Source organism: Felis catus, chromosome D3, assembly GCF_018350175.1.
Source record: "Felis catus isolate Fca126 chromosome D3, F.catus_Fca126_mat1.0, whole genome shotgun sequence".
Lineage (NCBI taxonomy): Eukaryota > Metazoa > Chordata > Mammalia > Carnivora > Felidae > Felis > Felis catus.
In genome coordinates, this window is record NC_058379.1 from 75808058 (window position 1) to 75834640 (window position 26583).

Genomic DNA, 26583 nt, shown 5'->3' on the forward strand with positions numbered 1-26583 from the left:
CCAGCCCCAGGAGTCACACCTGTACTTCCATCCTCACATTGCCAGACAGAGCCTCGAGTGATGTAGGCAAGTTGACTGAGCTTGTGGCTGCCACCCTTTGAGATCTTGGGCTTGACCTCCTTCAGCTTGATGAGGGCCTTGATAGCCTTGTGCACTGAAGGCCTTGGTGTTGGCCTGCATCTTCTTCAGGCCCTTCTTGTTGTGCTTCTTGGCAAAGCACATGCTCTTCAGGGGGTCCACCCCATTAAGAGAGTCATATCTTTGTGACCAGGGTTTCTTGATGCTATTTCTATGCCATCTTTTGTGAATGGTTGTGTGTGGTGTGCTTCTTGGACTTGGCCATGTCTACACTGAAGCCTGCAGCTCCCCCAAACCCTGGGATTTAGTACCTGAGTGCAATTAGGTCCAATGAACCAAGCAGAGGGAAAATATCTTTGGTATTCTCACTCTTTCTCACTCTTCATAGCTGTGTGAACTTGTCTAGCCTTGTAACTTCTCTGATCTGCACAATGGGGATACTGATATTTAACCTTGGGGGTGGTTGTGAGGGTTGGTGCTAATTCTGTGAAGTTTTTCCTGATACCCTTCTGCCCCATTAACCTCCAAAGATGTGACAGCTCCTTCCTTTGGGTCATTTGGCCCCATATACCTCTATTCCTGCACCTGTTACAGTACTGCATTTGCCCCCAATTAGATTGCAAATCCAGACATTGGAGCCCTGTACCTGCTTTTATGACTCTGGTACCTAACACTTCATCGGTACTTTGTGACTGTTTGTTGAAAGCCCCTAACACAATGGCTGTGATTTTTAATAACTAGCACATTGGAATGAATGCATCTGAATCAATTCCTTCAAAACAATCACCTTAGCAGACCAATGAGACCACCATTGCCCAAATCTCGTCTAAAACTAGGTGCAAGGACTTGATTTTGGGCCATCCTGGAACTGCACAAGAAGTCTCTTTCCTTTGTTATCATGTCAAATTTTCCACCCAAACAATACTTACCACCTCCTTTAGTTGGCAATCTTAATTTTGACTATTAACATCAAGGATGTCATAGTTTTCCAAACCTTTAAAACACTCCATACATTTACATTGTTATTGTTATCTGGCCAAATAGCCAGGGCCAAACACACCCTAAGTGATGAAAAATTGCCACCATTAAGAATTATACAAAAGAATATTCAACAGCAATGAAAAAATATGCCAGAAGAGATATCAATACATTTTGAATAATGAGGATGTCATTAGAATAAGAAAGTACTTTGAAGGAAAGTCTTTCATTTAAATGAATGAAAAAAAAATCAATTCCATTGCTATGTAGTTACCCTGTGCCTGGAGGGATGGGGGGAGGAAGAAACCAGCCAAAGAAGTAATAACACAGTGTCCAGAACTAGTAAAACCCAAGGTGGATTATCTACACTCTAATCATTCTCCCACATTACCTGATTTCCTGATCCCTCCATGTATCATAGGGACAGGAGCAACCTTTGGGGTGGTCTTGTTTTTGATCCGACATAATTGATACAAATATCTCCTCCAGCTAGGCTTTTCTGAGTGGTGGTGGGAACGACCATAGAGACAAGGCTGGGGCCATGAGTACTGCAACGGACCCAGGAATGGGGCTGACCATCCAGTTGAGAAGATGAGGCAGGATGAAAAAGCATGTACAGCATTAGGGAAGTTTTCCTGGGCTGGGGGGGGGAGAGGTTAACTTCCACTGGTGGGTTTCATGTAGGTGGGTTTCATGTAGCCATGGAAAAAACTGGTTCTGTTGGACTGTGAAAGCCTGGGAACACTGGGAATGTGTTGGAGGAACAGAAAGGGCAGGGGAGGAGGCCACGCAAGCTAAGGAAGCAGGGCTAACTACTTGCTAATAAAATCATACACAATAAAGACATAGTTTATAGATTGGTCACTTACCTTGTTTCTCATCTTTCCTTCCAGGGAAGAAAGAGCATTGTGAGCTCTCAATCAGTGTTACTCGTTTTCCAGGTAACCTTGAGACATCATTAGGTCCCTTTGCACCTCAGTTTGCACATCTGTTTAAAAGAAGAGAAATACCTGACTTTCATATCTCAACAGATTGTTCAGAGGATGAAATGATATATTGCATGTGAAAAATTGTTTATTCATTCATCCATCCATCCATTCATCCATCCATTCAAGTAACCACATACTGAACCCTTTGGGATTCCATCAAGACGTGAGGGGGAAAGGCATGGCCATGGAATTCCAATCAGATCGAGAGCTATAACCAGTTCTATCAGGAGAGAGAACTAGACAATAATTACTGGAGACATTTGAGCATTGGCTTTGGAAATGCTCTCTTGGCCCCTAAACTGATACTAATTGTATTTCTTCTCTCTTTTCATTAACTTTTAAAAGGATAAAGTCTCAATACCAACTGAAAGGCATCTCATGTGAGAAAGTCAAATGGGATTGGGAGTGTACACCCCAAAGCTGGTCTCTGTGTGTGAATGCCCAGACAATGCCAGATGTCCTTGCCCCACAGCTGCAAGATGTCTTGCCCATATGCCTCTTCCCCTTTTGCAAGCCCAGCACTCTGTCTGAAGACGGGGGTGCTTGGTTCTCATTTCTCTGGGCAGAATGGAAGAATAAAATGGGGGGCATCACACTTTTCCTTGATATTGTGTCATCCCCGGTAGGCTGTGTCCAGCACCCTGAAAAGCCAGCTTAAGTTCTTTGAGGAAGATCCCAGAATGAAGTTTTCCCACTTCCGTCTTTTTGGTTGATATTGGTCAAAAGACTGACTGCTTTGTCTGAGTTCACACCCCTCCCCTTTTTACCTGGGTTCTTAGAACAGGACAGTTGCTAGGTGCCCCTGAAGGAAGATTAGGAAGAGGTGAAAAGGTAAGGTCTGGGGCAGTATTTACTCTCCCACGGCAGCCTGTGTGACCAAGAGAATGAATGAGAAGACTACAGATAAGGTTAATCAACACAACATGGTCATTGCTTCATAGGGACACCAGTTACAATTGTATTAAACCCTGAGAATGTTTTTTGATAAAGAGAAAAATCATGTGGTGTTTTTCATTGTTGAATTCCCTCAGAAAATCAGGCCTTTCCAGACGATGGTTTGACATTCTCTGTAAACACAATTAGTCTGGGGTTCCTGCCGCGTGGTAGTAAAGATGCCTTGACAAAAGCAGGAGGGAGATTAAATGATTACATTAGCAGAGCAAATATATGTATGATAAAGTTTTATGAGCTCTTCTTCCAAGAAAAGGGCTCTGTAAAAGCAATATTGTATTATCCTTGTTCCAAGGCTCAGGGAAATGTAGCCTCCCTTATTCATCTTGGCAGTTTGTGATCAAACTTATCTATTCATCCCTTTTTTTTTTTCAAGAAAATTCAAACCAAACATCATCATGTTATTAATATTATTTAGTGTTGCATCTTTAAATATCTTATTTTATATCATACATCCTTCTCTTCGAGGTGTTAACTCAAATTTTCTCTCAATATACAGCCAGAACTTATAGCAGCAAAGCAAACATTAAAATACTAATGTAATATCATTTCTTGCTGAGATTACGAGATTTCCTTCTTTGTGGGATTTTAACAGTCATTTCATTGACTCTCAGGAAATGAGCTGAAAGCTGACAGATGGGCCACATGATGCTCTGGGCATTACGGTTACCTTCTCCAACCCTTAGGTAAAACCAGAGCTTCTGTCCACGTGATCTGGTAGTCCTTGCAGCCAGAGGTTTAGTCCTAGACAGATCACAGGTCCCATCATCCTGTTCTCATTATAAATCCAAACTAAAGTAATACTAACTAACTTTTTACATTAGGTAAAGGGAGAAGTGTACCTATATCACCAGTGGGTGAAAAGGAAATTATGGAAGCCATATATTAGTATAGGTCACCACTGGTCTTCCAGTTAGTTGAGGAAAACATCCCAAAGTGAAAGTTTTTTGTTGTTTGTTTTGTTCTGCTGAGTGACAAGACAGAGCCTAAATGATTGGGAAAAGGGTTATTCTAGGTCTTCCAGAATTTTGTCCCAATAATTGATAGGGAAATAACAGCCAGAATGTCATTGCTCTTCCTTTCTAAAAGGTGTGAGGTATTTCCCAAAGGCTCATCGTATTACAACATCATGGAAATCCTGCTTAACGGTATTTGTTTTCTTCTGCTGCATAACAAAAGACTCTCAAACTTAATGGCTTAAAACAACAATTAACATTTATTATCTCACAGAGTTACTTTGGGTCAGGAGTTCTGACATGGCTTAGAAGGGTGGTTCTGGCTTAGAGTCTCTCATGAGGTCAGATGACAGCTGGCATTACAGTCATCTGAAGGCTTGACTGGTGCTGGAGGATCTGCTTCCAAAACGGTGCGTTCTCATGAGTGGCAAGTCAGTACCAGCTGTGGGTGAGGCACCTCAGTTCTTCACCACCTGGATGTCCCCCATAGGGCTGCTCAAGTTCTCCATGACATGGCAGCCAGCTTTCCCCGGAGTCAATGACCCTTGAGAAAACAAGGCAGAAGCTAGATATCTTTTATGACCTAGCTTCAGGGGTCACATTCCATCATTTCTGCAAAATCCTATTGCTTATACAGGTCCACATATGTGGGCAGGAACTATAGAAAATTGTTAATGCCAAGAGGTAAGAATCATTGGTAGCCATTGTGGAAGTTGGCCATCATATTAATTTGTCTGCGTTTTCAGCCTATCTTTAACCCACTGTGGCAGTATTTTCTCCAAACCTTGTTTTGTGGTTTTCCTCAAGATGTTAACAAACATTCAGCAAAAACCACCACCTACTCCCTCCTTCTCCCCCACGACGCATACATACCACCACTGCTACCAACATCAACCTCTCATGGTCAATAGAAACATGGCAAACTACATTTTGGAGATTCATAATTCACTTGACGTAAAAACTCTGGAAAACACTGTAGTAAGTAGATGTGTTCGGATTTCACTCAGTATTTCTTAAACTCATTTGACCTTGAATTCTCCTTGATAGAATGCATATTAATGTCTCCCCAAACACTACGCTCAGAAAGACATAATTTAAGAAATGTCTGTCTGCAGTTGTTTCAAATTAAGGCTAATCTGTCTTTAAGTTTGCCTAGTCAATCTCCTAGGAAGTTTCTATGGCTCTGATGTTTGTGGGGATTACATTGAGGTGTGGGGGGTTCTGCCTTGATCACCACTCACTTTTCCTCTTCAACAATTCCAATTTCAATATTAACTGTTCTCTAGAGTTGACTTCCTAACAATCATAAGACTTCAGGCAAAGTCATCCAAAAAAGAGTTGGGGGTCATCCTACCACCAATTTTGTATTATAAGTGTTTCTTTCTTGGTTGTCATATTAAGTTGCATTTCTTCTTTTAAAAAAATATAATTTATTGTCAAGTTAGCTAACATACAGTGTATACAGTGCACTCTTGGGTATTTCTTCTTAATAAAGAAAGGAGGGGTGCCTGTGTGGCTCAATCTGTTGGACATCTGACTCTTGATTTCGACTCAGATCATGATCTCCTGGTTTGTGGGTTCAAGTCCCACATCGGGCTCTGTGCTGGCAGTGCAGAGCCTGCTTGGGATTTTCTCTGTATTCTTTCTCTCCTCTTCTCTCTCCCTCTCTCTCTGCCCCTTCCTTGCTCAGAATACATAAACATTAAAAAAAGAAAGAAAGAAAGAAAGAGAGAGAGAGAGAGAAAGAAAGAAAGAAAGAAAGGACAACATAGCATTAGCAAACTTCCTCTAGTATCTTGAGTTTTAGGGAAGCAGAATAGCATCATGGTCAAGTACACAGGTTCTGAGTGCCTTAGTTCACACCCCTGCTGCACCATACAGGACATGAGTAAGCTTGGATAAGTCCCTTTAACTTTTTGAAAACTTAAAGACTTTATTTTTACAGAAGTTTTAGGTTCACGGCAAAATTGAGAGAAAGGTACAGAGATTTCCCACATACCTCCTGCCCCCAACATGCATAACCTCCCCCATATCAATATCCCACATGAGAGCAGTACATTTATCACAACTGATGACCCTTTTGACACAGCATAACTTGACACATCATAATCACCCAAGGTCTATAGTTTACCACAGGATTTACTCTTGGGTGATACTCATTCTATGGAAATTTATCATTATCATATTATACAGAGTATTTTCACAGTCCTAAAAATCATCTGTGCTCCCCCTATTCTTTCCCTCCTTCCTCCTCACCACCCCTAGCAACCATTAGTCTTCATATCATGTCCATGGTTTTGCCTTTTCCAGGATGCCACATAGTTGGAATCATACTGTAGTTTTAACTTTTTTATGGCTCAGTTTCTTTAATTGCAAAATGAGAATGAGGATAAAACTTACCTCAGAGTAATTTGTGGGGACTAAATGATATGAATCCCATAAAGCCCTCAGTATTGGTACGTGCCCAGTAAGCATGAGTTCTTGCTGTAAAGAAGGTAGTTCACTTGAAAAGCTGGTGGTTCTACATTACCTACAAAGGACTTCCTATCTCTGAGTTGCTGGAATAATAGGGAAGCAGGTGGGAAAGAGTCTTGACTAGAAAAGAATGCAGGGGAAGCTAAGAGATGGAAAAAGAGCTCAGCTAAGGTCAGGAGGCAGGAGTGAGCCCATGGAAGGGATGGCCATTCCAAGGGATGGAAGGGTTATGAAGGGTGCCCCCAGGACCCAGATTTCCAGCAGTTTAGTGTCTTTGTCATTACAAAGGAATAGTGCAGCTTAGCTAGTGAATTGTAGAGTTAAAAGGTATGTCACAGATTAGGCAATTTGAAGACTCCCTTTATAGCTAAGAGAAAGAACTGGAGAGGGTAAGCATGCTGCCAAGACCCCAAACCTTGTCAGTCATGAAGCCAGGCTCCTGGCACTGGCTTTGAGCTCCTTTCAACTTATGTGAATCTTCATGATCTGTTGTGAAGACAAAATTTCCCTGATAGTACAGCCTCCAAAGCATTCTCTCGAATTGATACTAATGTGCTATATCTACAAATCCATATTCTAACAAGTATCATGGGCCAGCTATGTCACAATAATTGGTTATTAGGACAGATATCTAGAGGATGTGATTAGAGCCTCTAAGTTGCCAAACCATGAAGGAAACCTGGTTCTATGTGCTGTAATGTTGACATTAGTTTTTGTTGTTGTTGTTCTCAAATAAACTTTTTTGAGGTATAATTTACAGGCAATAAAATACAGATTGTAATCGTACAGTTTGGTGGGTGTAGAAAAGTGTATACATCCAAATGACCATCACCTCAGTCAAGAACTGGAACATTTCCATCACCTGAGAAAGTTCCCTTTGCAGTAAATCACCTTCTCCCTGCATCACACACCCCCACCCCTGCCCCCAGGCCCAGCAAACACACATATGATCTAACAGTAGACTTTAGTCAACTGAAGTTGGAATAATTCTGACTCAGTGGCTAGCACTGTCCTGGTGCCCTGGAGGGAAAGGGCAGAGAGCGGGGCCTCTGTGACTCTGTGATCTACTTTGGAGATTGGCCTGGGAAACAGAGGAGTTGCAATGGTCTCTCATATGTCAATTAGGGCCAGAATGGCAATGGAATGAGGTGGTTTGACAAGTCTGGAGATGACTATAGGCCGATAAGGTCAGGGAAATCTTGCAGGTGTGAAGGGCATCTCTGGAAGATGGCGGCGTGTGGGTGGTTTGGCGTGAGAAGGAAGGAATGGTGAGGAGGACAGGCAGCTGAGCAAGTGACAGCGTTGTGGGGTGGAGGGGCTGACCTCCAACATTTGCAGCCCTTTCACAGACCCAAGGAGAATGCCCTGCTGGAGGAGGCTGTGGGATTCCTGTTGAGCAGCTGTGAAGGACCAGTGAAATCTGGGATAACAGGATCAGATTGTTTCCATAATTATTGCATAATATAGCATATGTTGCATTAACATACATTATTTACTAAATAAATGCAGGTTTTAAAAAATGTCCGACTATGAGCCTGCTGCCCTTTGCTTTTGAAAATGGCCTTGGTGCCTCTCAGTTCCTTGGCCAGCTCTCATGGGCTTTGGGGAGCCCCAGAGTGTGAACATTTGCCAAGCCTCTAATGACAAGGCCCCATTAAAGTGCATGGCTGGGTTCCTGGAACCACCGGTTAGATGCAGAAATGGAGCTGGAGAATTAGCTTGATGCATGTTCTGCCAAGGAGGGACATGCATTCCCAGTGGTGGCGGCTCCCTGGAGGGTGAGGCAGATGGGAAGGATGTGTCTAGGTCATTAAAGCAGCGCCACAACCAGCAGGCAGGCTCTGAACACCACTCCAACCTACTCCAGTTCTGGGAAGTTTAGGAATCCCTGTGGCCACCAGGGCTTGTGCTGTCAGTAGCAAGGGACATTACGAAATGAAGAAAAGGAGGAGCAGGGGGGTGAGGCGTGTGAAGTCATGGACAGAATTGACTACCTAGCCTATGACAGGCACCGGGAATGGAGGGGAGAATCAGACACTGTCCCTGCCCTCAGTGAGGGGGGGTGGAAGACAAATGGGGCCAGTTAATATCTTACGATTGGTATAAAGTGATAGGGCCCTGTTATGGGTTGAATTGTGTCCCCTTCAAATTCATATGTCAAAGTCCTAACTCCCCATACCTCGGAAACGTGACCTTATCAGGAGAAAGTCTTCACAGAGGTAATCAAGCTAACATGTCCTTTAGGGTGGTGCCTGATCTAATTCGTCTGTTTCCTTATGAGAGGGGAGATTTGGACACAGAGGAACAGAAGATGATGTCAAGGCACAAAAAGATGGCCATCCACAAGCCAAGGGGAGAGGCCAGGAACAGCCCTCAGAAGGACTCTTCCCTGCCAACACCCAGATTTCAGACTTCTGGCTTCCAGAACTTTGAGATAGTAAATTCCTGTTGTTTAAGCCACCCAGCCATGCAGCCCTAGGAAACTTAATGCAAGCCCTACTGGAGAACACTGCAGGGTTCTCTGAGCCTGAGCAGAACGAGGTGTCAAAGAAATTGCCAGCACCAAGGAACATCTAGGCTGAGACCCGAATGACAAAGGAGATATCCAGTGGGGAAGAGAAGGGGCAGACTTGTGTCTGGCCCTGCAGGGTGGATGGGCTCACCAGCCTATAAACAAGGCGTGATGGCTAATTGCCTGTCATCAGTAATCAGTTTGACATGGAGCCAGCAAACCTCCGAAGTCAGGTTGGGGGTGAGGGAATTGGCTGGGGACTTTGAATTTCCGTTCATCAATGTCCAATCAACAGGGAAGCTTTCTGAATGGAAACAAGCCAAAATATTTGCCCATAAAATTCCTTTCTGGACCGTGTTAAATTGGAGATCCAGTAAAGAAGATGGGGCATTGGTTAAACAAAGGTAGCAGCTGAGATTTTTCTCCATTAAAATGCACAAAAAATGAAGCATCTTGGGATGCCGGAAGGATAATACTTGCTTTGCAAATGGGTAGAAAGAGAAGACTTTTAAAACTAAGAGTTTGGGCCTGCAGTTTTGTTTCTTGGGAAGGTCACATGAGGATGAGCAATGAACTTTCTCAGGGCCAATTCCTGGACAGCAGATCCTGTTTTATCGTTCAGAGAAAGGCAGGGTCTATTCTCCAACATTTTGTAGGCTGTCGAGAAGGGGAATAAATCTGAGACCGCCTTTAAATACTGGGTTTCAATTGCTTTCTTTCTTCCCTGGGCAGATATACGGGCTGGAGGTATGATTTAGTGCCCGAGCCCAAGGGACTGGTCTGCTTCTGCAAGATGGAGGCAGGGCTTTCCAATTATTTTTGTGTTTTCTGCCGAGGACGAGTCTCCATTCTCAGTAAAGAGACATTCAGGGCTGGGGATTCTTTCCTCGGGAGGAAAAGTGAGAGACCACAGTTACTGTTGGCCCCTACCACTCCTAGTGTGGGGACAGGGCCTATGTAAGGATGATGATGATGATGATATAAGAAGAAGAAGGAGAAGAAGGAGGAGGAAGAGGAGGACGAAGAGGAGGAGGCGAATTGCTATTGCACTTGAAGGAGGAAGTCTTTGTTCTAATTAATTAAGCAGGTAACTAGGATCTAAGAGTTGATTATATTACTGGAAGCATAGGGCTTCCTGCTGTAACTGGACAGCAGGATCTTCCACTTGGCTCCCCAGTCTGAACTTACCCCCAGCCACAGTCACCTGAAAGAGAGGCATCCTCCCTCAAGGGAGGATTTGGGCAGGAAGGGGAGGAGGGCAGCATGTTCCAGATGAAGCCAGGGAGGTCTAGGTGAGAACTAGCAAGACATAACTGTGTTCCACGCAGGGACCTGGCTCCTGGCAAGCATGACCCGTTGGATCTGTCTGGTTCTCCTTGATCTCACTGAGCAAATTAGCCACTCTTCCTCTGGCTGGAGCAGCACATGATGGGGTGGGGAAAGGACCTGGAAACATTTGTTCCAATACTGTTCTTTTCTGTGTCTCTTTAATAACTATAATAGTTGAGAATGCCTCCCATGTACCAGGTATTCTGATCAGGATGTTATGTACTTTCTCAATTTCAGGTGGGTTTACTTTCTGACAGGGGACTAGAAGCTGTGATCTTGCCAAGTCCTCTCCACAGTCACGGTCCTCCCTATGCCAAGCTTTGGGAAAGCTTTGGGCTAGTGATTGGCTCAAGGATGGGGACTGATTCAAGTTAGACCAAGAGACACAGTCCTGGGAATTTCATTGGAACTTGCTCTTTCTCAGAACTAGCAGCTAAGTCGTAGGCAGAGATTGCTAACTGTGTGGGTAATGTAAGCCTGGAGAGCTTGTAGAAGCCCTTGTGGAAAGGTCCAGCCTGGGACGAGAGCCAGGGCTGAGAAAGAAAATCAGAGAAGAAGTCCTTCTGACTTTGTTTAAGCACTTGGATCCCATGCTACAGCCTGAGCTAGATGTTCTTCAGACTTCCAAATCAAGTGAGGCTATAGGTCTTACCTCCTTTTCAAGCTGGATTTCTGTTGCATATAATCAGAAATGTCTCAGCTAATGCATCTGTGGATCTTTCCAAAGAAATAAAGCATTGCAGACAGTTTATTGTGAAACTAAAGTAGAAAAAACACACCTAGTGAGATATAAGGGTTCTCCGAGCCTCTGTAACCAAAAATAGCTCCCCCGCCACCACCTCCAGGCTGAACCTGAGTCCCTGAAGATACCGCTATATTTACTCTTTTTAATTTAAGATTAAATGCCTTAGTTAACTGTAAGAGTGGTACCTGAAGATATCAGCAGCTATGAATATCTTTGTTTGAGTTCATTGGTCTGGCTTTGGTCACCTATTGGGGGTGTGGAGAAGGAAGCCTTGAAAGGAGTGGGTGTGCTGAAGGCATTTTGTTACATGGGAGGGGCTAGGGAAGGTCTAGGTTATGTGGTTGGGGTGACTAGGGAGAGTACAGAATACAGGAGGCATTGAAGACATAGGAAGAGCTGATGATGGAAAATACCAAAGGTTTTCTTGGTAGAGATGTCACAGGAAGTATAGTAAAGACAAATTCTTCCTGAGTCCTGGCTTTGCAATGGGCCACCCTAGCCTTAGACAGTACTGGAATAGACACCACACAATATGTAATACTGAGAAAGACGGGGGGTGTGACCTGGGTCAGGCTCCAATGGGATTGTGGGTGTGGGTGCCATGGGTGGCTGGGAGATGAGCGTGGTCTGTGCAGGGCACTGGTGTGGCAATGGGTGTTGGTAGGCATACTTGGGGGAATGGATGTGGTCTGAGATAGGCCCTGTGTGTGCGTCTGTGCATGTGTGTGAGTGTGTGTAGTGCTGGTGGGGCTAGAATCAGGAGGGGGCTTGTCTTGGCGGACAGGCAGCTGTCTGCTAAGGGGCACTTCCAGCTGTAATTGAGAAATGGCAGTGCACTATCTCTCCCAGAGTGAGATGATAGTAATTAATTGTTCATTGATCTCTGCAGGTCAGCTAGAGGTCAGGGAAGTTACTCCAGTGGCCTTCCAGTTTGCCAGGCAGCCGGGAGCCGTGGTTGAGACCTCAGTGGGAACCGTCCTGTGCCCTAAACCCTGACGAAAGGTGACAGGATAATTATGGTAACCTTAATGTCTGTTATTACAAATAATACACAAGTGAGCCATTCAGGAAAACCATGCCAGCACCATCTAAGACTTGGGGAGGAGGAGGAGAAGGAGGAGGGGGAGGAGGAGGAGGAGGAGGAGGAGGGGGAGGGGGAGGAGGCGGAGGAGGGGAAATGTGTCTGACAGTGGATGTTTTTCAGCATGGAGCAGAACCCTGCAGTATGATCATTGTTACGGTCACTATCAAAAGCTCAAGTAAGTGTCCATCTGGGTATGAGGCTGTGCCTCATAGATCTCATTGCTAATCTATATAGGTGATTGCAGCCTGAGACAGAACTCTCACACAATCTGAAGGGCACACACACAGTGAGTGGGAAAAATAAGACTAGATCAGGCCCCAGCTCTTCTGCAAAGGCTTCTCCCATCTGCCACATTCTCCTATTCTCTGATATTCTCCAGCACATGATAAGGGCATGAGTTTTCATCTATGCAATGTCTTCATTCAACAAATATTGACAGAACCCCTCTTTTGTGCCAAGCTCATGTTATGTATATATTCCTGCAGAGCTTATAAAGGTCCCAAGCTATCATCCTTGTCTATGTCTTCCCTCCCCAATGAGACCGTAAGCTTTTGGAAGGCTGGAACCGTGTTGGATATCTTAAACAACAGCCATTTATTGAGCATTATATTGTGCTAGGCACATGGCACATCCATAATGCATCCATAATAGAGTCCATAATGCTTAACACAAGGGCCACACATGTACTAGTTCCTTAATAAATATTGACTGATGAAAAAATCTGAAACCTAATTGTTGCATTGATCATGGGGGTAGTGAAGGGTGGGTTGGGGGTGCTATGGTGGTTCACTCCTTTCTCCAAGATGAAATTCAACTCATTATCCTTTCTAGTTTATCTGCACTTGGCTATGGGGTGAGATTATTCACAAAGTCTGCAACTGTGTGAATTTTCTTCATGAAATATACTATCTTTGAGTTATGTTTGAGCTCATAGAACCATCTTGTCTGCAGTTCAGAGGCATAACATTTTAACTCAGAGGAGAGCGAATGGTTCAGTGGAATAGTGTCCAGTTTCTTTCCAAATGTTAAGTTTTCTTTCTGCGCACCTGAACTTCTCTATTGGGCAAAGTTGGACGTGGCTGCCTTTTGCAGCTTTCAGATGCAATATAGCTCTCTCACTGCAGCAACGCTTCATCCCATCCATGCTTCCACTCTATGGTCACCAACCACCACCCAATTCAAAGGATGCCTTTGGAACACAGTGTGGTGAAATCTGCTCTTTTTCAAGCTAAGACCCCAGGCTCCAGGGGTTTCCTCCCACCTCTTTGGCTGTTTTTTTCAGTCTCCTTCATGGGCTCCCTCAGTGATCTTCCATCTGACCTATGTGCACATAGCAATGGCTGCCTGTACATCCTATTTCCAGACAGATGTCCCTCCCCAGTCCCTATTTCTTTGGACTTCTTGGACAGAAATCTCCACCTGAATGTCCCATAGGCACCCCAAGTTCAGTAAATAAAAATTGAATGCATTAGCCACATCTATTTTCCTATTCTCATCTCCAAATCTGCTTCATTTAATGAACGGGATCTTCATCCATGTTACCCAATCTAGAAGCCTGGGAGTCATCCTGAGCCTCTACTTTCCCTCACTCCTCACCCCCAGTTGCTCCCCAGGCCTTGTGATAAACATCTCCTGAGTTACCTTCTGCATCACTATTATATTTTTCACCTGCAGGGCCACTAACAGAATGTAGTCCTCACCTTCCTTGTAGGTCATTGAAATGGCCATTTACATCATCTCATTTCCTTCCTGGTGGCCCACTTTCCATCCATGTTCACCCTATCATTAAAGATTTTGTAAGAAAAGCAGATTACGGGTCTGCCCTCTTTAAAGTTGGCCAGAGTTTTCTGTTTCTTCTAGAAGGTCAAGACACCTGTGATAATCTGCTGCCCCAAACACTGTCATTCCACATGTGACAGCCATGCCATGCGACTCCCACTGTCCTTTACACACCCCTATCCCTCCAGGTTTCATGGAGAGATCCCTCAACTACCTGAGAAAGTCCTACTCTCCTTTAAGACCCAGTCTCTCGGGAGCTCCCTGCCATGCCCTCCCTCACCTCTGTGACCAGGCAGAGTGACAGTCTCCTTGCCCTGCGCTTCCATAAATTCCAAAAGGTATGCCAATACTTATGAGAGCTAATATTTATAAAGTATGTGCTATATGGCAGGTGCTATACTAAGCACTTTGCTTATTGAGTTAGTCCTCACAATCTAATGAAGTAATCCCACCTTTATGCCCATTTTACAAACGTAGAAACTAAGGCTGAGACGTGGCCCAACTGGTAGGGTTGGGACTGAGCCCATATTCCCTCACAGAACTCCCACTTTGAATGCTTGGCTCCACACTATCTCACCTCCATAGGGAGCTGGTTTCGCTTAGAGGTCCACCCTCCCCACTTAAATGTGAGCTTCCTCCAGGGGAAGGATTTGCTTTGTTCACTGGCTTTTTTTCTCTTAGCCCCAGTGCGTGGCACATCACGGGGGGCTCAGCAATTTGCAGAAAGAAACTAGTTCTGACTGTCTTTTCCAGAATGTGTTCTACTTCTCAGATTGTGCCTTTTGCCATCTAAAATGTGGAAAGACTTAATTTTGCCTCTGGTTTCTTCATGCCCAAGCAAGCGAGAACTTTCTTATCCTGGTATTTATCTATTTATCTATGATATATATACCCTGAACTCTTTAAAATGATTTTCCAAAATGTAGAGTTTTGAAGGCCGAAGGGCTGGACAGAAATCATGTCCTCTCCGAAATGTCCCTTCCTCTCCCAGGTATCAGGCTCTTTTTAAAATTAGCTTCTGAATATGAACGACCCAGCTCTTTAAAGTTTAATGTCCCAGCCATTTTAATTGTTTCTTTCAAAGTACAAAAGAGCAGCTGGGCCACCACATCGGCACTAATCACTTGCCAACTTTCCTTTTTACAAAAACAGCTAAGCTCTTTCTGAGATTTAAAATCACTCCATCTGAGACCCCGGCTTGGCACCTACCTTTGCACTCACATAAAAGGAGCCTCATTTCTGCTTTTAAGAAATGTGTTGCAGAAGCAATTTTTGATTTTTTTCCTTAAAAAATATAGTAAAGTATAATACAATTTTTATTCTTTTTCTTCTCTTGCCCTTCTCTACTTGAATTGTCCTGAGACAGTGTTGCCAGATAAAATACAGAACACTCATTAAATTCGAATGTCAGATAAACAAAAAACACTCCCTTAGAATGCCTATGTCTCATGCAATATTTAGGATATATTTATATTAAAAATTAGTTGTTTATTTGAAATTCAAGTTTACTGATGCCCTGTGCTTTTATTCGCTAAATCCGTCAACTCTAGCCTGGAAGCTTCCTGTTTCTACCAAATGGATAATGCTAACTTACATGATGAACAATATTCCTAAAATAAATAAGTAAATAAAATAAAACTAACACTGGGTCTGGAGATATCTCATCACGCACACACACGCCCACAAGCTCGCTCATCCCTGATAAACAATTCCTTTCTTGCCATCAATCTAGTAGGATAAATGAATGTAATTTCTGGAATCCTAAACAGTCTTTTATCAATGAACTACGCACACGTCCTGAAAACGTACATGTTTTTAGGAGACTCGGGACCCAAAGGGAAAAAACGGCACAGTCCCTGTCCTGGGGTCACAGTCTAGCTTTGGTGCAGCAAGAAAAGAAAATGATTTATCTTAGTTGCGGTTTAGTACTTAGATGAGTACTGAAGAGGGTGGCAGCGAAGGGACAGAGCCAGAGGAGCCGGTCAAAGGGTGGGGGCGGGAAGAGGTGTGCATTCCCTTTGTAAACCGCAGGACGCCCCCTCCACCCTGCCCCTCCCTCCCGGACTCCGGATCGCTGGCGGGGCGGAGTCAGTGCCTGTCAGAGGCACGCCCCCTGGGGCACTATTTGGCCTTGGGTCTGAAATTGATTCTTTCTGGATTTCAGGGCAGCAGCAGCAGGCAAGAGCCCCTGCTGTCACTTCCAAGACTTTTATAGACTCTGACAGCAAAGGAAAGCTCCCTGTCTTTTGTCTTTTGTATTCTGTTTGTGTTCGGCCTCTAATCCACGTGGGGAATAACATGAAGGGGCCTGAAGGGGGAGGGGGGGTTGTTCCCTGGGCTGTGTGCAGACAGCGCGATCCTAGGAGGAAACTGTGAGGTCCCCTTGCCCCCAGGCCATCCTTTTTGATTTACACACTCTCTCTGGGATCTCCTTTGGAGGAAACGCTCTCTGGGCCCACCACCTGAGATCACCCAGGGTGTGCATGGGGTCACGGGTTGGGAGACCCACAGAATTCCAGGGCAAGGGTGCTGCTCCCAGCCGCCCCCCTCCCCCCAGGCACTGCTAGCCTGTTGGGGGAAATGAGTAAGACAGGCAAGTGCAGAATCAGAGTTACAGATGTTAGTGCCTGTGGCTTCAGAGCAGGGCTGATGCCTCAGGCGTCTTCGGAGGACAAGAGGAGTAAGATTTCGAAGGAAAGCTACGAACCGGATGGGAGCCAGTATGGTGCCCCGGAAGGTGGAGGCAGAGGAAATGGAAGAAGTCCTATGAATGGCCAAGAGCAGTTGGGGTTCCCGAGTGCGTGTTTCGGAGCGTCTTCCACTTCAGTGTCAATGGCCCCGGATGCAGGAAACTGAGGGGCAGCTGTGGTTGAGGGCTCCTGAACCTTGGGTGAATCGCATCACTAGGAGGGCTTGTTGACCTGCACGTTACTGGCCCACCCCCAGAGGTTCTGATGCAGCGGGTGTGGGGTGGGGCCAGGCATCTGCATTTACAACAGGTTCCCAGGGAGGCTGGGGCTGGATGCTGCCCCAGCTTCCTGGCACTGGCTGTTTCCCAAACTCCTATTGGGCATAAAAGGTAATATTGGTGAATTGCCTATTTTCATGTTGTTTTGCTTGGCAGGAGGGGTGGAGGACGAAGATAGTTTTCCTGGTTTCTTTCTCCCATTGACTCAATCTTTGGAACTTCTCTTATCATTTCTTGGGTGCTACACCTACCCTCTCATCCTCACCCCCACCATTGGCGTCCCCTCTCCCAATTCACAGATACCCACGAGGATCTAGCAGGTCTAGATCATTCACAGTACCCTGCTCTGCTCATCATCCCTCCAGTGAAGGTACCACTGGCAGATGAGAGTGCCCGATTTGGACAGTTTCTTAATGAAGCCTGAGGCTTAAATAGGTTCTTCCTGCCTCCCTCCCTCCGCGCCACCCCCCCCCCCCAATCCCTTGGAACGACTTGGAATCACTGGAGTCCAAATAGAAAGAGCAAGGGAAGAGTTCACTTAGGTTTGGGGCTTCAGACCTGTCATCGTCTACAGATGGTCCCAGTATAACAGGCAGGTGCTAGGACTGAGAAGAGGAGTCGTGCAGTGGGGTCTCCCCACAGAGGGGCAGGGGGGTGTGGAGCATCCAGCTCTAGGCCCTGGGAGGTGCTTGTGTTGTTGACTGGTGAACACATTAATAAGGGCCCTTTTTATTGATGTTTCAACTGCATAGCCTTTGCGGCTTCTTCTAATTTTTCTTTTTTTTTTTTTTTTTTTTTGGCCGTGGTTGTAAAAACCATCATGCCAATATATTACCCTGAAAAATCTGGAAAGGCACTGAGAGTGGGGAAGGAGATACTGAATGGTCACATCTGCTGTGATTTGGACAACATGGAGGAGGGCTTGTCTCTGCTTCAGCAGGAGAACCTTGGAGGCGGAGCGGCATTGCATGGTCTAGAAACCACCAGCCGGGGGGCTGCAAATGGAGGCTCTGATCTGGTGCAGGTCAGAAGGGATGAAGGACAGCGGCCTTACTTGCAGCAGCACTAGAAGAGGGGGGAAGACTTCTGCGAGCTGTCAGGAGTGCCATTAGTCGCGGTGGCACAGCCATCTGACAGGGCTTAGGGTCTAGGTGTGTGGGGTCAGGTAACCCAAGCCTCAGGGCATATTCACAGCCTTCCTGGGGGCAAGACAGGACAGGAGACCCCATTACCTGCTAGCGGGCAAGAACGCCTAACACTAAGAGGTCCAGATTCAACGTAGCCCTCAAGCCCTCAGCTTCCGCCAAGACTTCCCCCCTCTCTCCCCTTTCTTTGTTCCTCCTTTGCCCTCCACTGTCCCAAAAGGCAGGTAGCCTCCTGTCCTCTGGTGGAGTTTGTAGCAGGGCTGCAAGGGGGTTTATGAGAGAGAGCATTGTTTGCTTTAGGACTAAAATGGATTATGTGGGTTTCTGGATCCTGTTGCTAATTTCAGACTCTCTTTTTATATTCCCTTCACGGATCATAGACGGAACATGGATTGAATGCAAACGGTGGGGAGCCACTGTCATTCTCCAAGTGGGAAGAGTTGTGTGTGGGAGTGGGGGACCTGAACTCTGGGCACAGCCATCTACACAACCCCACTTGTGAACTTAGGCAGCTCCCAACACTGCCTCCTAGTTTCCTCGTCTTCCTGAAATGCTCACCTGTGGCTCCAAACCAAAGATGAAAACCATCTCAAGAAAGCTACCACTGAAGTCCTATTTTGTGATCTGGAGGGGTTAGGGGAGCCCTCAGACTCTCCCTCAGGAGCACGTATTGATTTCTTAAGTTGGTTCACTGCACCGAAGAGATGGTATCATTGAGACCAATGGTTGGATTTGAACGGCGGCATTTTAAACCCGGGACTCCAATGACTGGGTTGAACGGCTGGACATCCACCAGGGAGCCCTGAGGGTGGAGGGCTACTGAGGGAGCTGGGGGGGTCAAGGAGCACCTGGGACTGAGATGGGGAATTGGGTGCTGAATGGTAAGTGGATTCAGCCCTCTTCCCTCCTCCTTCATGGTTCCCATGGAGGACCCTGCATGTGGGAGACACTGTCTACCCCATAACACGCATTGATTCTGAAATTTCATGTTCCTTGTTTTTATTAGTCAGCACACAAAATTGATAACGGAGCATCTAGACAACCACAATGAGTGGATGAATAATTCCAAGAAAAATTAAAATATATATACATATGTTTGGATAGCCTGTAAGCTTATTATGGGTAAATACATGATTCCTTTTCCACTTTTTCAAAGATTGAAAATAGGCCATGAACTCTGGCCCTTGAGCACTTCCAGGGCCTGGGAGGCTCAGGTTGGGAGGATGAATTTCTAGATTAGAATCAGGGAGGGGGATCCAGAGTGGTGCGTGAGGCTCCCATCTGGGCTGGACAGCGCGGGGGCTCCCGCGCCCTGAGCTCACCTCGAAGCTTCCCTACCCCATGGTCAGTGCAGGGCCACCGCTCCAGGATCCTCCTGGCAGCCAGCTGGCAGCCAGTCCTCCAGACTCATGCTTTTTCTACCTCGCCCCATGTCTTGGCATCGGCTCATCTCCCCAGATCCCTGACACAGGCTAATTGCTTGTAACAAAACTTGGCCTTAAAAATGTCAGGCATAATGGGAAGGGGGAGGAGGAGGAAAAAGGGAATCAAAACAACAAGAGGAATTTGGCAGAAGCCACCACAGAGGGTGCAGCCTCCAGGACCCCTGGGCCAGCCAGGTTCATTAACTGATCCGGATTTAGAAGGTCACCACCTTGCACAGCAGTGGCTCCAGCCCAGCGGCCCCCAGGTAGCAGCTGTCATGAGAACACCTTGGAAAGGGCAGGGAAGTGTCAGCAGGCCCCACTGCACTTCGGAGAGCTCCGAGGCCTGGCCAGGGTCTGCCCTCCTCCAAATGCCAAAGTAGAAACATTTATTAAGCCAGTTCCTTCCAGTCCACTGGGTCCACTGCTGACAGGAGGCAGGCTCCTTTGGAGGCCCGGCCTTGATTCTAGGAGGCCACAGGGCTCCCTCCTGACCATTCACCCCCTGCTGCAGCTGCTCGGATGGGCAGAGCTAGAAGCTAAGAAATGGGAAGCATGACCATGGATTTGGCCCCAGAAACCTTGTTTTCAGTACTTTGCTTATTGCTGTTTTTAGACCTCTCCTTTTCAGTCACTTAAAAACCAGTAACAATGAGGTTTGGCTTCTAGAGTGTTTGCACTCTTCAGCTGAAAGGTCTGGCTGAGGGCACTGCCCCAGGCAAAGTGATGCTGGGCTTCCTGCCCAGCTGTGGGGCCTCCCTTGGCCTTTCCGCCCCTCTGGCTGCAGAGCCCCACTCCCTGACCTCCTCCACCCCAGCTCAATGCTGCCCTTGGGCTGTGTGAGTCCCCATGCGGGGCCAGTGTGTGTGCGGTTTCTGGTCCTCCCCTTCCAAATATCAAAATCAATCATTTATGAGGTCAGCTCCTCGCCTCTCTATCGAGGTCCCCTGGTGTGTTCAGAGGCCAGACTTTGCACACAACTAAACCCACAGAGCTTGTGTTCTGGGGTCCCAAACAGGCAGCCTGGAGGGAAAAAAGCCAGATGGCCTGGCTTCTCTTCCTGTCTCTGCACCTTCTAGCTGTGTGACCTTGGACAAGTCACTTCACCGCCCTATACCTCAGATTCCTCATCTGTAGAGCAGAGAGTAGAGTACCTACCCTCATGGGATTCCTGTGACCAATAAGTAAGTGAATACAATGTAAAGCACTTCGAACCTTGCCTGACACACAGTAAAGTTGATGTGAATATATTAGTGTCACAATTCCTTCATTTGCTGTTTGAAATCTTTGTACTCATGCCCTAAATGACAGCTCTTCTTTCCCTAAAAACCCACTACTGGGAGAGGATCTAAATGAACAGCATCATCCAAAGGGGGTTTCTGATCACCTACTATGTAGAGTTAGGTACTGTGTACACAAAAAGGAAGAGGTTGGACGACCGCCATTGCACCTCCCAAATGGAAGTGGATTTCCAACTGAGGATGTTGGCAAGCATTTGTTCCAGAGAGCTCCATGGGTGGTGGATGATGCCAAGGGCCACAGGGCAGGAATGGTGAAGGGCTCAATCCTGCTGCTGCCAAGGGCTGGAGCCAGGCCCTCCTGACCACAAATGTGGGGTTTGGGCTGCTTTTTTATAAAAGTGAAAGAAACTTAAGAGACATATCAGTTAAATCCAATATCTGGGCCTGGTTTGTATCTTGTTTGAACAAAACAACTATAAAACCACATTTTTGAGACAAGTGGGAAAATGTGATCACAGGCCGGTTGTTAGGGGGTGATAACTGTATTGTGTGTCATTTTTCAAAAAGTCTTTCTTACATCCGGATGGCCAACAGGCACATGAAAAGATGCTCAACGTCGCTCCTCATCAAGGAAATACAAATCCAAACCACACTCAGATATCACCTCATGCCAGTCAGAGTGGCCAAAATGAACAAATCAGGAGACTATAGATGCTGGAGAGGATGTGGACAAACGGGAACCCTCTTGCACTGTTGGTGGGAATGCAAATTGGTGCAGCCACTCTGGAAAACAGTGTGGAGGCTCCTCAAAAAATTAAACATAGACCTACCCTATGACCCAGCAATAGCACTGCTAGGAATTTACCCAAGGGATACAGGAGTGCTGATGCATAGGGGCACTTGTACCCCAATGTTTATAGTAGCACTCTCAACAATAGCCAAATTATGGAAAGAGCCTAAATGTCCATCAACTGATGAATGGATAAAGAAATTGTGGTTTATATACACAATGGAGTACTACGTGGCAATGGGAAAGAATGAAATATGGCCCTTTGTAGCAACATGGATGGAACTGGAGAGTGTTATGCTAAGTGAAATAAGCCATACAGAGAAAGACAGATACCATATGGTTTCACTCTTATGTGGATCCTGAGAAACTTAACAGAAACCCATGGGGGAGGGGAAGGAAAAAAAAAAAAAGGTTAGAGTGGGAGAGAGCCAAAGCTTAAGAGACTCTTAAAAACTGAGAACAAACTGAGGGTTGATGGGGGGTGGGAGGGAGGGAAGGGTGGGTGATGGGTATTGAGGAGGGCACATTTTGGGATGAGCACTGGATGTTGTATGGAAACCAATTTGACAATAAACTTCATATATTGAAAAAATAAATAAATAAAATTATAATAGGAAAAAAAAGTCTTTCTTAATTAGAAGTATACACTTAGATGCTTGTAGATGAAATGATATAATGTCTGGAATTCGTTTTTCCAGCTTATTAAAGTATGATCCGCAAATAAATTGCATATATTTAGGTTGTACAATGTGCTTTTTTAAGGTATACAATGTGATGACTTCAAATACCTATACCTTGTGAAATGATTACCACGATCAAGTTAATTAACATATCCATCATCTTACAGTTACCTTTTCTGTGTGTGTGGACATTTTAAGTGTGACAACCTTTAAGATCCACCCTCTTAACAATTTTCAAGTATACAAGAGAGTGTTATTAACTGTAGTCACCATGCTGTACATTAGATCCCCAGAACTTATTCATCTTGTAGCTGAAGTCTGTACCCTTTGACCAACATCTCCCCATTTCCCCCACCGCCTCACCCCTGGTACTACCGTTCTAGTCCTATTTCTATGAGTTCAACTTTGTTAGATTCCACATATAAATGACATCATGCAGTATTTATCTTTCTGCATCTGGCTTATTTCATTTAGCATAACGTCCTCCAGGTTCATCCATGTTGTTACAAATGGCAGGATTTCCTTCTTTTTTATGATTGAATAATATTCCATTGTATATCTACACTGCATTTATCCATTCATCTTTTGACAGGCACTTAGGTTGTTTTCATATCTTGGCTATTGTGAATAATGGTTGTAATGAATAACAAACACTGGAGAGCAGATATCTCTTCGAGATACCGATTTCATTTCCTTTGGAAATATACCCAGAAGCAGGATTGCTGGATCATATGGTAATTATATTTTTGATTTTTTTGAGGAACCTCCATATTGTTTTTTATAGATGCTACACCATTTTTGCATTCCCACCAAGAGGTGCAGGGTGCCAATCTCTCCACTTCCTCAACAATGTTTGCTGTCTTCTGGTTATTGTTGTTGTTGATGATGTTTTGATAATAGCCATCCCAACAGTTGTAAGATGACCTCTCATTCTGGTTTTAATTTGCATTTCCCTGATGATTAGGAATGTCGAATTTCATATACTTGTTGGCTATCTGTATGTCTTCTTTGGAAAAATGTTTATTCAGGTCTGCTGCCCATATTTTAGACAGATTATTTGTTATTCTGTTATTGGGATGTAGGAGTTTCATCTGGAATTTGCTCTAGGAAACTCCCCTAGGTGATGAGGAAGAACGTAGATAAAAAAAAGACTGATGCAACATGGATAATTATTGAAGCTTGGCGACAGCTACAGGGGGATTTATTTTACTTTTCTCTCTTTTTTTGGAATCAGTTTGAGAATTTCTATAATAAAAAGTTGACACAAAAAGACAGTGAACCTCATTAAATATATTCAACTGATCAGAGGAGCAAAGGCAGTCTCTTCAAAAAATGGGCTGGAACATCTGCACATCCACATACAAAAAAAAAAAAAATGAATCCAGACATAGACCTAACACCCTCCGCAAAAATTAACTCAAAACAGATCAGAGACCTACATATAAAACACAAAGCTATAAAACTAGAAGATAACAAAGGAGAAAACCTGGATGACCTTGCGTGTGGTGATGATGCCTTTTAGAGACAACACCAAAGACATGATCCATGAAAGAAATAATTGGTAAGCTGAACTTCATCAAAAATGAAAACTTCTGCTCTGCAAAAGACAACATCAAGAGAATTAGAAGACAAGCCACAGACTAGAAGAAAATATTTGCAAAACACACATCTGATAAGGATGATGAGGATGTCAGCTATCCAAAATATACAAAGAACTCTAAAAACTCAACAACGAAAAAACAACTCAATTAAAAAAATGGGTCAGAGACCATAACAGATACCTCACCAAAGAAGATATACAGACGCAAATAAGTGTACAAAAAAGATGCTCCACAGCATAGGTCATTAAGGAAATGTGAACTAAAACAACAACGAGATGCCACTATGCATCAATTAAAATGGCCAGGATCCAAAACACTGAGAACAACCAAATACTGGCGAGAATGTGGAGCACAACAGAAACTCTCATACACTGCTGGGGGGAATACAAGATGGTACAACCACTGTGGAAGACAGTTCAGTTGCTTCTTACAAAACTAGACATACTTTTATCATATGACCCAGCATTCATGTTCCTTGGTATTTATCCAAAGGAATTGAAAACTTATGTCCACATAAAAACCTATACCCGATGCTTATAGCAGCTTTATTTATAGTGGCCAAAATTTAGGAGCAACCAAGATATCCTTCAATAAGTGAATGGACAACTAAAACTATGGTACATCCAGTCAATGGAATATTATTCATTATTCTGAATATTATTCCAAAAAGAAATGAGCTATCAAGCCACAAAAGGACAGAGAGGAAACTTAAAAGCATATTACTAAGTGAAAAAAGGCAATGTGAAAAGGTACCTGCTGTATGATTCCAACTATATGACATTCTGGAAAAGGCAAAACTACAGAGACAGTAAAAAGATCAGGGTTTGGGGCGCCTGGGTGGCGCAGTCGGATAAGCCTCCGACTTCAGCCAGGTCACGATCTCGCGGTCCGTGAGTTCGAGCCCTGCGTCAGGCTCTGGGCTGATGGCTCGGAGCCTGGAGCCTGTTTCCGATTCTGTGTCTCCCTCTCTCTCTGCCCCTCTCCCGTTCATGCTCTGTCTCTCTCTGTCCCAAAAATAAATAAAAAACGTTGAAAAAAAAAAAAAAAAGATCAGGGTTTGCCAGGGTGGGCTGGGGGTGGGGAGATGAATAGGCTGAGCACAGAAAAATTGTACAGCAGCAAAAATAGTCTATATGGTATAATAATAATGGACACATGATGTCATCACATATATATCCAAACCCATGGAACATAAGAATGAACTCTAAGGTAAACTATAGACTTGGGTGATTGTGATGTGTTCGTGTAGGTTCATCCACATTACCACTGTACCAATATGGTGAATGGCATTGGTAATGGGGGAGCCTGTACATGCATGAGGTCAGGAGGTATACGGGAAACCTCTGTACCCCCTTCTCAATTTTGTTGTAAATTTAAAACTGCTCCCCACCCCCCAATAAAAATGAATCAATAAAGTCTAAAAAAACACCCACAGTGGAGAGGCAGCTGCTTTGGATCCGACAGGACCTTGCCGTTCACAGCTTGTCCCAGTGGCCCCAGCCACATCCTCTGTGCCCTTGGCATGGAGTGGGCATACTTCAACAGCCATACTGGTGGCGATAGGAACCAGAAATTCATCTTTTTCAGGGAGATCTGCAGGGAAAACCTGGAAACAAAGGGTCTATTTCTCTTGTTTCCATGCACACGTTCTCACCCCTCTGACCAGTCACTGCGAAGGCCTCTTGGCCAAGGAATTTCTCTTGACAGCCTCAAGCTGCGTGGGGAAATGCTTTCTGTTGCCTTAAGAGGCCTCTGTGTCCCTTGGCCCCTGTGTCGCTCAGCTCCTTTGCCATGCTATTTCCAGAAAAGCCTGTTTGTGGGAGAGATCCGGCCTGCTGCAGCCCTGAAAGGGTCTGAGGAATATGTTGCAGCTTCGTCTCTGAACACCTGCAAGACTGCTGTCTCTTTCCTGTTGTTGGCATGGCGTCCTAGATGGTGATCATTCTCCCAAAACATGTCTGCAAAGTCACCAGAGCTCGCTTCCTTCTCCCTGCCTCCTCTCAAGCTCTCTCTCTCTCTCTCAAGCCAGGTGGGAGCCTGGGAGAACAGTTGGTGGTCCCCGTTGTGGAAAAGCCAAGAGGGCCCTGCTGGGTCGTGGGGAGGGCACTGGAGTAGAGGTCAGGAGCTCTGGGATCCAGAAGTAGCTCCTCCCTTATCTGGTTTGCGTCATCCAAGATTATTCCTTTTATCTCTTTTGAATCCAACTGTTCCCATTTAGGGCACTGAGCTCCCAAAGTCAAATATTTCCTCCTTTCTGAGAGTGACTGTCACATTTCCATTTGAGTGAGAGCCCCTAGAATGGCCGCTACTGGTCACATGAGCCCACAAAGATCTGATCTCTCTGCAGTAACGCCCAGCGGTGCAGGGAACAGCCTCAGAGCCCCTCACTGGCTGACCGCAGCCCCTGTAGCACTGTGCCCAGCTGCCACAGGGTCTCCCCACTGCAGCCCTTTGGGGGTGGAGCTGAGTGGTAGGCAGGTTAACACCGCCCCTTGTGCATGTGACAGATGGGATGCAGTTTCGAGTCTGCATTCTAGAACCTTCGAAGGAAGCCTCAGAATGCTGGCAAAGCTTCTGGGAGGCCTGTCACTTGCCAATCAGCTAGCCGTCTGGAATCTTTCCCATGTACCTCTAATTCTGGTCTCTCCTCACCAGCCCCAAGTAGGGGAGGGCATGGGATAGAAGGGAACAAATGTCTGGTTGGAGTCCTCCCTGAGTAGCCACTGGCACTCTGTCCCCGGTCCCTCTGGCCTCAGTGGAGGGGTCCTCTGGGTGTCCACCACGGTCTCTATCCAGACTCAGTTCAGCGTGGTGTTTAAGAGGAAGGTTATGGAGCCTCTGGAGTCAAAATGCCTGGG

The 26583-nt window shown here is 45.3% G+C and overlaps 1 long non-coding RNA gene across 1 annotated transcript in view; it reads right to left on the bottom strand.

Annotated features, from left to right (window-relative positions):
* Window positions 1-4193: 4193 nt before the first annotated feature.
* LOC111557339 overlaps window positions 4194-26583 on the bottom strand; it is a 243063-nt gene continuing 220673 nt past the window's right edge. Inside the window, exon 3 of the long non-coding RNA XR_006588440.1 lies at window positions 4194-4496. This is a non-coding gene — a long non-coding RNA (uncharacterized LOC111557339). The remainder of the gene's footprint in view (window positions 4497-26583) is intronic.